This window comes from Dipodomys ordii, unplaced genomic scaffold (genome assembly GCF_000151885.1).
Source record: "Dipodomys ordii isolate 6190 unplaced genomic scaffold, Dord_2.0 Scaffold243, whole genome shotgun sequence".
NCBI classification, from domain to species: domain Eukaryota; kingdom Metazoa; phylum Chordata; class Mammalia; order Rodentia; family Heteromyidae; genus Dipodomys; species Dipodomys ordii.
Genome location: NW_012267459.1, coordinates 797,123 through 812,145, shown reverse-complemented (window position 1 = coordinate 812,145; position 15,023 = coordinate 797,123). Strand labels below are relative to the sequence as shown.

General features: G+C 41.4%; 1 pseudogene; it reads right to left on the bottom strand.

Moving 5' to 3' along the window:
• Positions 1–6,006: 6,006 nt before the first annotated feature.
• LOC106000806 lies at positions 6,007–10,930 on the bottom strand (annotated as a pseudogene).
• Positions 10,931–15,023: the final 4,093 nt, after the last annotated feature.

Here is a 15,023-nt window from a genome sequence, read left to right as displayed (position 1 = left end):
TGAGGTGTTTATTGTGAGCTAGTTCGGTCCTCCACACACACAGCAAACAACTGGTGATGCTGAGAGGCCCTGAGCACAAAATTAGCACAGCTTTTATAGTATTGAACAAACAAGGTCAGGGGATTTCCACACAAACAGTAAGTTTTGGGGATTGCCACACAAGCAGTTACATGATTGGTTAAAAATTGCATAGTACTGAGTTTTGAGTCCACCCGGACTGCACTGCCCTTTTTCTGAACTCTTAAGGGTGGGCAGGGTTGGTGGCCACCTGCAGTTTTTCTGAAAACTGTCTTTCTCTTCCGGGTTACTCTGAGGGCAGCCTAGCACAAGATGGTGGGGTTAATCTCAAATTGAAGTTACTTTGGCTCTTCATTCCCTCCTCTTCTAGAAAATTCAGGGTCAATCATGGTCCCCTAATTGGCACAGTCTTTTATATTTACAGTTTGGTATTGGGATCTCAGAACTAATAGTTGGACTGTGCTGATCCTCTTTTTTACAAAGGACACCAGTCTGTTGAATATACTAGAACCAATGAGTAACAAAATTAACAGTGTCAAAGGCCTTTAAATTTTCTTCCACCAGTCCTGACGCCATATATCACAGCTAACTTAATTTTACATGAGCTGTACTCGTAAGCTCCAATTTTAAGACATACTCATACTGACAGGTTAAAGTTTGAGGCAGTGACCACCACTTGTTGCTTGTTTCTGTCTACCAAAGCAACACGTGGTGGTTGATTGTGTGCCTGTATAAGACCTGCAAATCCTTAGCTCGGGGCTCTCCTCCTAGCCTCCTCTGTGTTGGAGTGTAGGATGAGGCCGTTTAAATAAAACAGCTGTAGAGTCTGACTCTCGGTGGTCTTCTTGCGGGGGGGAGGTGAGGGGTGGGTCCTGAAACCTTGGCATAACAATACCATTTGCTACCTACATAAACTTTCGGAGCTTTGTCTTCTTTACAAACATTTTAAGACAATCCTTACTTTTTAAATCCTTTTTTATCCAAGGATACCATTTTTCCCCCAATTCCTTTCCCAAAGCTTTTTTTTTAAGCTGCTTTTTTTCCCAAAAATTTTATTGTGATTAAGTGGTTACATAATTTCCCAAATTTCACAGTATTGTGGGATAGTGATGCTTAAAGTCAAGTCACAAACACATTCTAACTTTCATGGAGCAAATTGTCTATCATGGTCTATAACATTTATGAGATCTATGAGCTTTGCAATACAGTTATTTCTTCCACATTGGGTGGTATGTACATTTCTTTTGTTTTGCATAGCATCAGCTGTTCACTCTTTCCCACTTGTTCCCTCCCTCCCATCGCTGCCATTGAGTTGTTTAGTTCATTTTGATCAATGTCCAGTGAAGCTGATGGGTCCCAAAGCTTTCTTTACTACCCTCTTCTTCTTTACAATCTTTGAGGCTGAAGTTTAAAACTGCCCATTTTTTCCTGTGGCTTGTGGAACCAAGTTATCTCAGAATATTCTCAAGGCACCACTGGGATGAAGAAGCTTGCTAGATTTTAAGGCTAAGAGTAGGGCTGGGTCTCATTCCTCTTACTACCTCCATTGATTTAAAAAATAAAAATCTCTCCTTTATCTTTAACACATACCCGGGAGGAAGCAGGTTATTACCATACCAGAGCCAAACTAGGCTGTGACCCTGAAGTGCTCAAGGCAAGCCAGTGATATCCTTGCCCCCAATATCCACTGTGGGAGTAGAGAGGGTTACTGGATATCACCAAAAGAATGTCCCACAAGATCTTAATTTTAGCAGCTTTCAACCGGGATGCAGTCTCAGGTGATGGAATCAGGCAGGAGTTCACTCTATTTTTACCACGGTGAAGGTGGTCAGGGTAATGATGTAGATTTCCTCCAGGTGACTGTCAGGCTGTCATTAAACTTTACCCATTAATGGTGTGCAGCAGCAGCAGCAGGGTCTCTCAGTGGCTCAAAGGGACTGTCATACCTCGTGCTGGGCTGCAAATTCCTACACAGACTGCTTAAGGATACATTGCATAGGCTTGGCAGGCTGTGACCACACTAGTTTTTAAGACCATTTAGACAATAGCCCAGGACAATTTACCAAGATGACAACTTTTTAAACTAGACAGTACTTTTAATAAGGCTAGGATTTTCTAGGCAGATATAGAAGGCTCAGGCCTATACTAAAAGTGACTCTGGTCCCTTGTTCTTAAAAGGGGATGATGGGTGAAGATTCATCTTCTGTAACTTCTTCAAGCTGACTCAGCGGTGTTGATCCTACCTAGCCAGGAACCTATAACCTTAGCCTATTTTACAAAGAGGTTACCAGGGTTTGATGTCATTAAGAACAATATTTTAACTTTTGACAACTGCACAAACATTTTCTCTGGCTACAGCAGTGCAGCTTATTTAGCATTCTGCTTTGCAAAAGCATCTTTCTGGATGGCTTAGGAATGTGATCTCTAGTGAGCCTAACAATGCCTAAGTTACCTATGCAAGCCTTCAGACAGATACCAATCGAAACACACTCCCAGATTTACAAACTTTTTCCTGAGCATTTGAATTTCATGTAGCTGGTGTCAGCTCAAAAGTTACTGCCAATTAAGGCTTTTGGCACATACAGGGGTTGAGATTTAAACTATCCTCCACATTTTACAACCTTAGCTTTTTACTACTATCACAGAGGACTGGCAAATTCCTGTTCCTTACAAGGTAGATAGTCATGGACATTAGGCATGCTTACAAACTATCTTCCCATGACCTCCTGGCTCTGACCAATTTTTGAAGGACCATGCACAAATGACTCTAGGATCTGACATTATTTTTGCCATCCAAGCAGTGGCTTGCTGCCTCTGGATGCTCCTCCATTACTTTTGTCCCAGGATTGTCTTCACACTGGGAAAAATGCCTCACTGGCATTTCCCTTAGTTGGTTGCTGGACTTGATTGAACTCGGGGCCTGAGTGCTGTCCCTCAGCTCTACAGCTCAAGGCTAGCACTCTGCCACTTTGAGTCCTAAAGCAACTCTGCTTGCTCTTTCAGCCTTCTGCTGGCTGAGTAGAGGTGACAGTTTCACAGGGACCTTTTTCTGCCCAGGCTGGCTTCAAACCAGTTTGTAGATCAGTGAGTCTCATAAAAGGCCACTTTATTCCAATTAAAAGCAACACGATGGTCAACATAGAAGTAGCTTTTAAGCATGCTCTTACCTGAAACTTACTAAGAGCCAAAGTTACACCTGACAAACTTACAAAAATCCTCATTCCTTTTTGTGGGCCTGCTGGGAACTGTTACAAAAAATAAAAATAAAAAACCTGTTAGAGCAAACAAATAGGAATCAAGCAATTATTTTGGTAATCTTAATTTTTCCTTTTTGCCCTTTGGGGCAAATGTTTAGAACAATTTTACTTTTAAATTGTATATACAAAAATCCATTTCTAATTTTTTTTGGGGGGTCCGGTTGTGGGGACTGAACTCTGGGCCTGAGTGCTGTCCCTCAGCTCTTCAGCTCAAGGCTAGCGCTCCACCACTTGAGCCACTTTTTTTTTTTGCTTTTTTTTTTCTTTTTGCTTATGTAGTACTGAGGAATTGAACCCAGGGCCTCATGCATGTAAGGCAAATGCTCTACCACTGAGCCACCTTCCCAGCCCCCCATTTCTAATTTTTAAGCCTCCTATTAATCTGTTTTAATATTCTATACTTTAGTTTTTAGTTGCATTTTGAAAAATCCCTTGAACTCTCAAGGCTAGGTGTCACTCATTGCATCTTGGCTGTTTGTTTTAAAACAGATACACATTAAAACTTTTAAACTCACATAACAATTTTTCCTTAATGCAAGAATTATAATCACCATCATTTTACCAAGAAGCTTAAAATAATATATCCAATTGCAGAATATCATTGAGAGCAAATCACATTATACAGATAAACTTTTTTATCCCCCTTTTTAAGGCCTTCTTAATTTTAACACATCCAAGGGGCAGTTTTAGCAATGCTAATCAGATCATCACATCACTCATTTTTACCATCATGTTTCCAGTGTCTATCTGCAGGAAAAAGGGACAGAATAAAGATGGGCCACTTGCCCCCCTCCCTCTTATGGAATGGGCACGCACCCAATCTGACTCTTTGGGGTTAGATGAACTGCATTTGTGCCAGCTTGCCCTCTTTCACCATGCGTGGACTCCTCCCAGGGCCTGTTCCACCTTGCCTGACCAGGTGAACTGCACTTCTGCCTGTTCACCTTTCACCCCTAAAGATGGGTCTCCTGTTGGCTTCTAAGTTTCTCCTCTTTCTTTTCTCTTCGTTCTAAGTTTTCAAACAAAAATTAAAGACAGTATTTCTTTTAAACTAAGTAACTTTATTGAGCTTCATTTTTCCCAGGGCTTAGTTAGACATTTCACCAATTGGTCTTTTAAATCCCTTCTGTTGGAGGAAGGCTTGGGGGTGGGGGTGGAGGGCAACAAACTAAACTGGCCTGATTTTTATCCAACTTTAGACAAGAGCACTTTACAAATTGTTACATTGTCAGGACTAGCTGAAAAGTCAAAACTTGTCACACAGCCTTCTCTGTGACCAAGCCCAGCCAGAGGCTGGCATTTTTATTCCCCCAGAGATGTTCAAATAAGTAACAAAAACACAAACACAAAAACCAAGGATCCATATTTAAAACTGGTACCAATTGTAAAACAAAACCAAACAAGACAACAACCAAGGATCTGCTGAGTGAGCCTTCCACTATGACCCCAAACTTCCCTACCTCAGGAAACATAGAAAAGAACAATCAGATCTCAGTGAATGGGGTGACATCTCACCAACATTTACAAGTGGGATTCAAATCCGATCAACCCCTTCTACTCACCTCCAGAGGATTTTACTTTTAGATTCCTGCAAATGTTGACCCAGGAACCTTCCAAGGCGGAAGAGACGTCCCAGTCATCTTGGGGCAAGGGAAATAAGTCCCTAGCGGCCATTTCCTCAGACTGGCAGATTCTCCCCCATATTTAGACCCTCTTGGGCCAAGGCCTAAGCTAAGATAAACCTCAAATAACAGAACAATCAACACAAAGACACAACTTAAGACAAAGACACACTGCACATTGCACCAAAAGACATTGGCCTTCCAAGTGAGGGGATTCCACATCTCTCCAGAGGCCAAGTCACAGGAGCGACCCACTTTGCCTTATCAAAGTGAGGGGATTCCATGTCCCTCCAGAAATGAGGGGATTCCATGCCCCTCCAGGGGCTCTCCCACAGACCCTGGCGGCGGCCCTATAGTGTGTCCACCAGGGCCCTCTGCCGACCACAAACCAGAACCTGCAGGCAAACCAGAGTACAGAAAATTACAAATAGGCAATGCCTTAACTTACTGACTGGGTTTTTTCCACCTCTTAATTGGGTGTCTGGGTGGGCTTATAAGGGGAATCCCGGATGAGCCCCCAATGAAATACTCGAGTTCAGGACCCCAAGAAGACCACCAGAGACCAAGATCAATGTAATCAACAGTGAGGTGTTAATTGTGAGCTAGCTCGGTCCTCCGTGCACACAGCAAACAACTGGTGACACTGAAAGGCCCTGAGCACAAAATTAGCACAGCATTTATAGTATTGAACATACAAGTTCAGGGGATTTCCACACAAGCAGTTACATGATTGGTTAAAATAATACTGAGTTTTGAGTCCACCATGATGGTACTACCCGTTTTCTGAACTCTTAAGGGTAGGCAGGGTTGGTGGCAACCTGCGGTTTTTCTGAGAACTGTCTTTCTCTTTTGGGGTTACTCTGAAGGCAGCCTAGTACAAGATGGTAGGGTTAATCTCAAATTGAAGTTACTTTGGCTCTTCAGTGTGAGCCACTGGCACCTGGCTTGGACCACTTGTGCTTTTAACTTATGTTTTAATTCAGCCAACCAGGGAATATTGGGATTAATAGTAATTGCCTGGATGAAAATCAAGAGGCAGGTGGTACAAATGGGAAGGTTTCTCATCACTTGTTTATGTAAAACCTTGCCTAATATTTGAATTCTGCGACTCAACCTCTTCCATAGTCAAGATCATCATTATGTGGTTGAAGACCATATGACAAAGTAATCAGGTCATCAGCTTTGGCCTGTGATAGAGAATGATGATGATTAAGAAGAAAAGTAGAAGTAGACTAGCTGAAATTCCAACATCAGCTTGGAAGAGAAAGGCATGATTTAAAGAGAACAAAAGTGAAAAGTGCATTCATCTTGATGGTACAGAAGAAATTTTATAAACCTAGAAAAAGGTAAATAGATCTATAGATCTTTCAACATCAATATGAAGGGTTAAAGTTTTGAGGCATTGACCACTGTTACTTGTTCAAACTAAACCTAAGATCAGCAAATTCTGTCTAGCAGAGCAACACGTGGTGGTAATCCAAACACCTGGTTGGTTGTATGCTTTTATAAACCCTGAAAATCTTTAGCTCGGGGCTCTCCTCCTAGGGTCCACTGTGTTGGAGTGTAAGACGAGGCCCGAGCTGCAGCCCATCTAAATAAAACCTTAAAACAGCTGTAAAGTCTGACTCTCGGTGGTCTTCTTGGTGGGGATCCTGTGACCTGGGCACAACAAATATTTGTTCTTCGGTGGTCAATATATCAATATATCCACTACCATCATTTTATTTCTTTTTTGTCAGTCATGGGCCTTAAACTCTGGGCCTGGATGCTGTCTCTGAGCTTTTCAATTCTTCTTGGACTGATGATTCATATCCATCAACTCACTCAACTTTAGCACCAGTGTCATCCCCACTAGCTTTTCCACAACTACCACCTTTTCACCATGAAGGTTCATGAGATTTCCCAGTTCAAGCTTGGGTTTCTTCAGCATTTTTACTTTTCTAACAAAGACATTATTGATAAATAGACCTGCAAGCCTTTTCCATGTCTTTCCCAATGCTGTCTGCAATCAAGGTATTAGCTACTTCTTTCAAGCCATTTGTCTGCACTTCTCCAGTCATGATTTCCATCATTTGCTTCTGGATTTGGCAGACCTCTTGATGTCTGGCTGTAGTGTTTTTTTTTTTTTTTTTAGTAAAACCAACACAGAACAGATGAAGCAAATAACCATTTTCAGTCTTGACATCATCATGAACTTCAATCATGGCCTGTTGTTTTTTGATCATGAAGCACACTATGTCCCAGGTGAGATCCATGTCATGGATGTTGGTCAGGCAGTCTTGCCCTGAACACCTCAGTATTTAGCTTGAAAATTCTAAATGCCACTTCATAGTTCTGCAGATCAGCCAGGCTCACTTCAAACACTGGATCCTTCAGGCCATCAGATGCGATTTTGATTCCTTGAGTCCTCATGACTAGTGTTTTCCTGTTATTTATTACATTGAATATAGCTGGTGCTTTCACATCATGCCAATCTTTCTTAGAAAATGGATCCTACTTCTGTCTTCTTGGCTCCCCTTGTAGTAGGAGAAGGGTAACAGCTAGACCACACCACCAGCAATTAAAACCTAGAAGATTTTATTGAGCGATGGAACACAGATGAGTCAGGACCACACCTGAGGTCAGATTCCCAGGAGACAGCTCAGGAGGTGGCCCACCTTGGCCTTTTCCTTTTTTCTGTTTTCTTTTTGTCCATCATGGGGCTTGAACTCTGGGCCTGAGAGCTGTCCCTCAGCTCTTCAGCTCAAGGCTAGCACTCTACCACTTGAGGCACAGCACCACTTCCGGTTTTCTGGTGGTTTATTGGAGATAAGAGTTTCACAGACTTTCCTGCCTGGGCTGGCTTTGAACCGTGATCCTAGATCTCAGTCTCCTTCGTAGCTAGGATTACAGGCATGAGCCATCTGCACCCAGTTCCACCTTGGCCTTTTAAACATCACTCAGCAGGGGCGGGGGAGGAGGAGAAGGGGAGGTACAAACAGGTGTCATAAAGCTACTTTTCAGATTCCCATCAACCACCACGCCAGCTTTATGTATGAGCTTCCCACCCAAGGACACCATTCACTTCCCAGGCCTGAGCTGGGGATTCATTGGATTCCCCAGGAAGCTCCAGGAATAGAACAAAGGATGTTAATGGCTCATCTTGGTTGGGGCACACCAGGTTCAGGAAAGGGCAGTTGTAGAGTTACTAAAGCTAACTAGTTAGGTACCTAGAAAGTCTTATCCACAGGAAGCTTAGTTCATATTTTAAATCCGTTCGTCATTCACTTCACAGTTTAAATACTACAGTTCATTTCTAATTCCCCATCATATCATTAGATTCATTCATTGTCCACCTTATACAGCACAAGTCAAATACTCTAATTCATCTCTAACTCTCCATCATATCACCCTTCTGCCACCTTTCCTAAGGCACTTGTTCTTGCCAACTGCCACAGTGCTGCTCAGAGAGGCAAAGGGCACCAATGAACTTGTTACAGATGGCTACTATAAAATACCTGGAAATAAAGGGATGGGAAAGCGAAACAAAGGAGGAGGCTACAATGCTTGATAAGAAATGTACACATTATCTTGCCCATGTAATTGTAACCCCTCTGTACAGTATTTTCACAATAAAAAAATAAAAATAAATACTTGGGAATAAAAATACTGACTCATGGAATTAATTGTAGAAAAAAAAACAATGGAATAATGGTAGGCTCAAAGCATGTATCTGGATGGAAGGACTCAGAAAACAATATTCTCCAAATTAATGTATTAACTCAGGCAACTGCCATCAAATCTCAGTGTTTGAGAAGAAAACTCTAACATGTTATTAGATTAGAAGGCATTCACCCGATAATGATTACTACTGTAATACAAAGACTTGGGACCCCCAAAAGACCACCAGAGATCACGACCAACACAAACAGCAAAAGAGTAGTTCATTTGCAAGCTGGAGCTCTCTGCACCCAGTAACCAGTGATGTTAAGAGGCCCCGAACCTAAAATCAGTATGACTTTTATAGTATTGAACAAACAAGTTTAGGGGATTTCCACACAGGTAGTAACACATTTCGTAGATTTTTACAGAGATTATACTATTGATCCACGTTTGATGGTCCCATGGTTGCAAACCTGTTCTGTTCCTGGAATACCTGGGCAATTGTTCCGTTTCTTTTTTGGGGGGGGTCCCATCATGGGGTCTGAACTCTGGGCCTGGGCGCTGTCCCTCAGCTCTTCAGCTCAAGGCTAGCACTCTACCACTTGAGTCACAGCGCCACTTCCAGCTTTTTTCTTTTTGCTTATGTAGTGCTGAGGAATCAAACCCAGGGCCTCTGACATGCAAGGGAAGCGCTCTACCACTGAACCACCTTCCCAGCCCTTGTTCCATTTCTTAAGGGTGGGCAGGTTTTGTTTTGTTTTGTTTTCTCTCCGGTTATTCTGAGGGCAGCCTAGCACAAGATGGTGGGGTTACTTTGGCTCTTCACTGCTCCCTAGAATTTATCAGTTTATCTCCTTCATATTGTATGTGCTCACATTTCTGAATAAATGAAATGTCTACTTTTAAATGACTAAGCATAGACCATAGCAGACAGACATTATCTTTAAAAATTTTAATTGTTATTATAAAGGTGATATACAAAAGGGTTACAGTTTCATACGAAATGAATACCTTTCTTTGGGACAATGTCACCCCTTCTTCCTTCACTCTCCTAGTTTTTTTCTCCTGTCCCCAACCACAAGTTGTAAAATTCATTTTCAACATAGTGTCTAGTGTGCAACATAATAGTTGTACAAAAGGGTTTCAATTCAGCATGCCACTTTGAGAGAACAATGCATCTTGATCCATGCTCAAAATAATGAGATAGGTCTGTGTTTTAGACTTTTTGAGAATGAAAAAATACTGTCAGTCAGATGAAAAGCAAATCCTGAGAAGAAATGATAGCTTAGTTTAAAAACACAGGCAAGAACTGGGTGCCTGTAATCCCAGCTACTCAAGAGGCTGAGATCTGAGCATTGCAGTTCAAAGCCAGCCTTGGCAGGAAACTCCAATAAGCTACTCAAAAAGTCCAGAAGTGGCCCTATGGCTTAAGTGGTAGAGTGCACAGCTTGAGCAAGAAGCTCAGGGACAGCACGCAGGCAGGCCCAGAGTTTAAGCCACAGTACCAGAAACAAAACTAAAACAAAAGAATACAGTCAGAGGTGAGGCATTGGTGGCTTGAGGATATAATCCTAGTTACTCTACGAAGGTTTAAAGCCAGCCAGGCAGAAAACTCCATGAAATTCTTAACTTTAGCCACTCAAAAGTTGGGAGTGGACCTGTGGCTTAAGGGTCTAGCCCTGAATGGAAAAGCCAAATTAAAAGTATAAGGCCCCGAATTATTTCACACACACACACACACAGACACACACTAACCCCCAAAAGAACACAAGCAGCATTCATTTGGAGGTATTTCATACTCAGCATTATTTTATTTAGGGTCTAAAGCAATAATTATATAATTTGTCTAATATAATAACTAACTGCTTTAGGTAAGCGGGCTGTGGAGAAATGAAAGTGCTGACCAAGGGCTAATGATAATTCTGACTCCTCACCAGAGATGGACCAGTGTCTGGGATGTCCAGGTCACTAGTATGCCAAATAGAACAAAATCACTGCCTGCTAGTAAAAGTAGTAAGCTTTCTGGTGTATGAAGACTCTGGGGATGGCTCTGGCTTGCTTGGCTCTCTGCTTCTCTGCATTCAGTTATTGTCCTTGGGATTTTTTGTGACACATCAAGACAAGCCCATTGTCAAGGTCAGTAACTGGATATTCAGCTACCTCTTGCTCATCTCCCTCACCTGCTGTTTTCTCTTTCTTGCTATGTCTTGGTCATCCCAACACAGCCCCTTACATCCTCCAGCAGACCACATTTGGAATTGTATGAACTCCGACCTTTTCTACTATGTTGGCCAAAACCACGACTGTGATTCTGCCTTTCAAGGTCATTTCTCCAGGGAGAAGAATGCAGCAGTTGCTGATATTAGGGACACCTAACTTCATCATCGCCATCTGTACCTTGATCCAAATAACTCTATGGAATTTGGGTGGGAATATCTCCCCCATTATTGACATAGAGGCACACTCAGAACATGGCCGTATCTCCATCACTGGCTTATATGGTGTCGTGGGATACCTGGGCACTGTCCAGGCACTGGCCAGTTTCACTGTGTCTTTTTTGGCAGAAACTTGCTTGACACCTTCAGTGAAGCCAAGTTCATGACATTCAGCATGCTGGGCACCTCAGCAATGGGGTCAACTTCCTGCCTGTGTACCATAGAAGCAAGGGGATGTCATGGTGGTTCTCCATCTTGGCTTCCAGTGCAGGAATAACCATTAGGTTGCATTTTCCCCCCACAGTGCTACATCATCTTAAGGGCAGAGCAAAATTCTCTGCATGGAAGTAGAGGTAAAGCACATTGTAGGAGAGATGAACCTTTTGCACACTAAACATAGGTGTTTCCTAAAATACAAAGAGCATTTAGAGGGGCAATTCTGTACTATTTGTCTTGTGAGAGAGTTTGTGTGATAGGAATTACTTCAATGGATCAGTATTTTCTTTCTTTTGTGCCAGTCCTGGGGCTTAAACTCAGGGCCTGGGAACCTCCTTAGCTTTTTTGGCTCAAGTCTAGTGCTCTATCACTTGAGCTATACTTTCACTTCTGGCTTTTTGGTGGTTAAATGGAGTCTCACAGACTTTCCTGACTGGGCTGCCTTTGAACCACAATCCTCAAATCTCAACCTCCTGAGTAGCTAGGATTATAAACATGAACCTCTGGTATCTGCAATTAAAAATGATTTAAAAATTCTTTTGTAGTTTTAAAGTCATTGCAATTTGAAGTCACCATCTAAATTTTAGTTTTATTCTGTGTATTTTCAGTGCTTCCAATTGAATTTGTACTTACTATTATTTACTGTTTCTTAAATATAATTTTAAAATATCTCTTAAATAGTTGTACAAAAAGGTATCAATATAACGTTTCAGTTTACGAATCCAAAGCATCTTGATAAAAGTCACCCCTTCCATTTCTCACTTACAGTTTTGAGAATATTATGCACCCTTCTATTTTTTGCTTTCTATTATATTTTTAAAATATACCAAATTCCCGCCTTTACATTACTATATTGCCAAATCCGCTAACATATTTCCTCTTAACAATTTTCATGCCTTAAAATGCTACGGGCATGTTTGTATAGTTATCTATTTCTATTCAACATATGTTATATAGAAGATATATCCTATATATCATACTCATCATGTATACTTCTGGATATTTTAGGGCTTGATGTTAACCTGAAGATGCTTCTCTGTCACATTTTCAAATAATGTACTTCTATTTTATAAGAAAATGATCACTTCTATGTCCAACAAGTTTATTTGTTCCATACTGTGTTAACAGAATCATGTTAAGACAGGATTATACAAAAGTAGTTCCATTCTCTTGCTTATTGCTCTAATTGCTTTATTAAGACAATATGTTTTATTATGTATCTGCCTACGAGGTTTTATTACTTGTATTTGCATGAGAAAACAATTAGCCATAATGTGCTTGTTATCACACTTAATTTTATGGAATATTGTTACTGTTGCACACCATTAATACAAAAATCAAGACTCATAAGATATATGTTATATGCATTTCATATATATAATTTTTACACATAATAACTCTAATCTTCTGGGCCAATATAGTCTCTATTCATAAAAAGCAGTTACAATTTGAGGGCATTTAATAGCCTCTTTTGCCAGCACCAACTCAGCTTCATAGGAATTTTTTCACTTCATGAAGAATATCCATTCTCCATTGCGTTCTGTGACACCAATTATTCATTCAGGCTCAAGACCCCAGGCAAAGCCACTTGAGTTGTCACCAGTACCTCTTTTATCATTTGATGTGTTATCATTACATTCACTGGCAGAAAAACTAGCTTCTTGAGAATTTATGAAAACCATGATTAAGTCGGCACAATGTAGATTTTCCAATTCCCAGGTATTATCAGCATGAGAAAATCCCTTCCATTTCAGGAGATGTTCTTCCTGGCATCTACTCATATCATCCCACTACTTTCTCTACTTCAAATTCTCTAGGCAGGCACTACTTCTTCAACTTTTTCAGACCTTCATTGTTTCTTCTTTTTCGCATTGCAGTATTTTTGGAGGCCATGTTTAAATTACAGATTTGAAAGGCTATTATTATTTTTGTCAGTCCTGGGGCTTGAACTCAGGGCCTGGGCACTGTCCCTCAGCTTCTTTTTCTCAAGGCTAGCACTCTACCACTTGAGCCACAGTGTCACTTCCAGCTTTTTCTATTTATGTTGTACTGAGGAATGGAACTCAGGACTTCATGCATGCTAGGCAAGTACTCTACCGCTAAGCCACATTCCCAGTCCTGAAGAACCATTATTAACCACTTGAGATACTCCCGGTCATGATCCTGCAGCGACTCTGGTCCATACATCTCAAGCTCCAGTCAATTCCAAGGGGCTATCTGTTAAATTTTATGGTAAGAAACTAGCACCATGAGTCCAGACTTAGGACCTCCAACCAGATCTCATTTGCTAGAGTTGGGTCAAATGGACTAGGCAATTGAAAAATTGAGGCATCCCAACAGGTGTGGCATTCAGGCAGTGAGCATGCCCTGCCTGATAAGGAATCCAAGGAACACACAGCCATTATTGCTATATGTGAAGAGTCCCCTGTGCACTACCAAGGGCAAGTAGATTTTGCTAGAGTATTTTAAAGGAGAGATGCAGAGGGCAAAGAAAGGAGGAGAAGAAAGAGGAGGAGGAGGAGGAGGAGGAGAAGAAAGAGGAGTAGGTAGAAGATGTGAAGGAAGAAGTGGAGGAAGAAAAGCAGGAGAAGGAAGAGGTGAATGAAGAGGAGCAGCATTAAGTAGAGAAAGAGGAGGAGGAGAAGGTGGAGGAGAAGTAGAAGGTAGAAAAGAGGAGGAAATGGTAAAGAATGAAGATGTAGATGGGGAGCAGAAGGTGGAGAAAGGAGGAGAAGGTGGAAAGGGGAGAGGAGGAGAAGGAGAAGAAAGTAGAGAAAGAAAAAGAGAAGGAGGAGAAGGTGAAGGAGGAGAAGGTAGAGTAGGAGGAGGAACAAAAGGTTGAGAAAGAGGAGAAGGAAAAGGTGGGAAGGAGAAGTAGGAGGAGGAACAAAAGGTGGAGAAAGAAGAGAAGGAAAAGGTGGAACAGGAGGAGGAGGAGGAACAGGAGAAAGAGCAGCAGCAGCAGAAGGTGAAGGAAGAGGAGGAGGAGGAGGTGGATCAGGAGAAGCCACACCTATTTTGGGCATGCTACTTTGGGGCACTATACCATTTTTAAAAAGGAAAACATTCTCATATTTCTAACGCCCCCTGTACATTCATCAAAATATATTCCATGTATTTATGTTTGCTATTGATGTTTTATTTGTCCTTCACTCTTTTATTTTTATATATTTCTTATTGTAAAAAATACTGTATAGAGGGGTTACAGTTACACAAGCAAGGTAATGAGTACATTTCCTATCAAGCATTGCTTCCTTCTCCTTTGTTTGTCCCCTACCATCCCTTCCTTCCCACTGTTCTTCATTCTTAAATTTAGGTATTTCATTAAAAGTGTTGGATTCTAATTATTCAATAATACACTGCTCATTTTGTGATGCTGTGTTAGAAAGCTTATTTATTTGAATTTAATAATTTTGCATGGATCTATATCTATTAGATAATAGATATAAGTCTGTATCTATGCCCATACTGGGGGTTTGAACCAAGGACCTGGGTGCTGTCCCTGAGCTTTTGTGCTTAAGGCTAGTACGCTTCCTCTTGAGCCACAACTCCATTTCTGGCTTTTTGGTGATTTAATAGGAGATAGGAGTCTCATGGATTTTTCTACCCAGGTTGGCTTGGAATCATGATCCTCAGACCTCAGCTTTCTGAATAGCGAGGATTATATATGAGCCACTGACACCCAGCTATTTCACATGTTATATTTTAAAAATATGCCCAATAAGCTGGGTGCTGGTGACTCATGCCTGTAATCCTAGCTACTCAGGAGGCTGAGATCTGAGGATTGAGGTTCACAGCCAGTCAGGGCAAGAAAGTCTGTGAGACTCTTATCT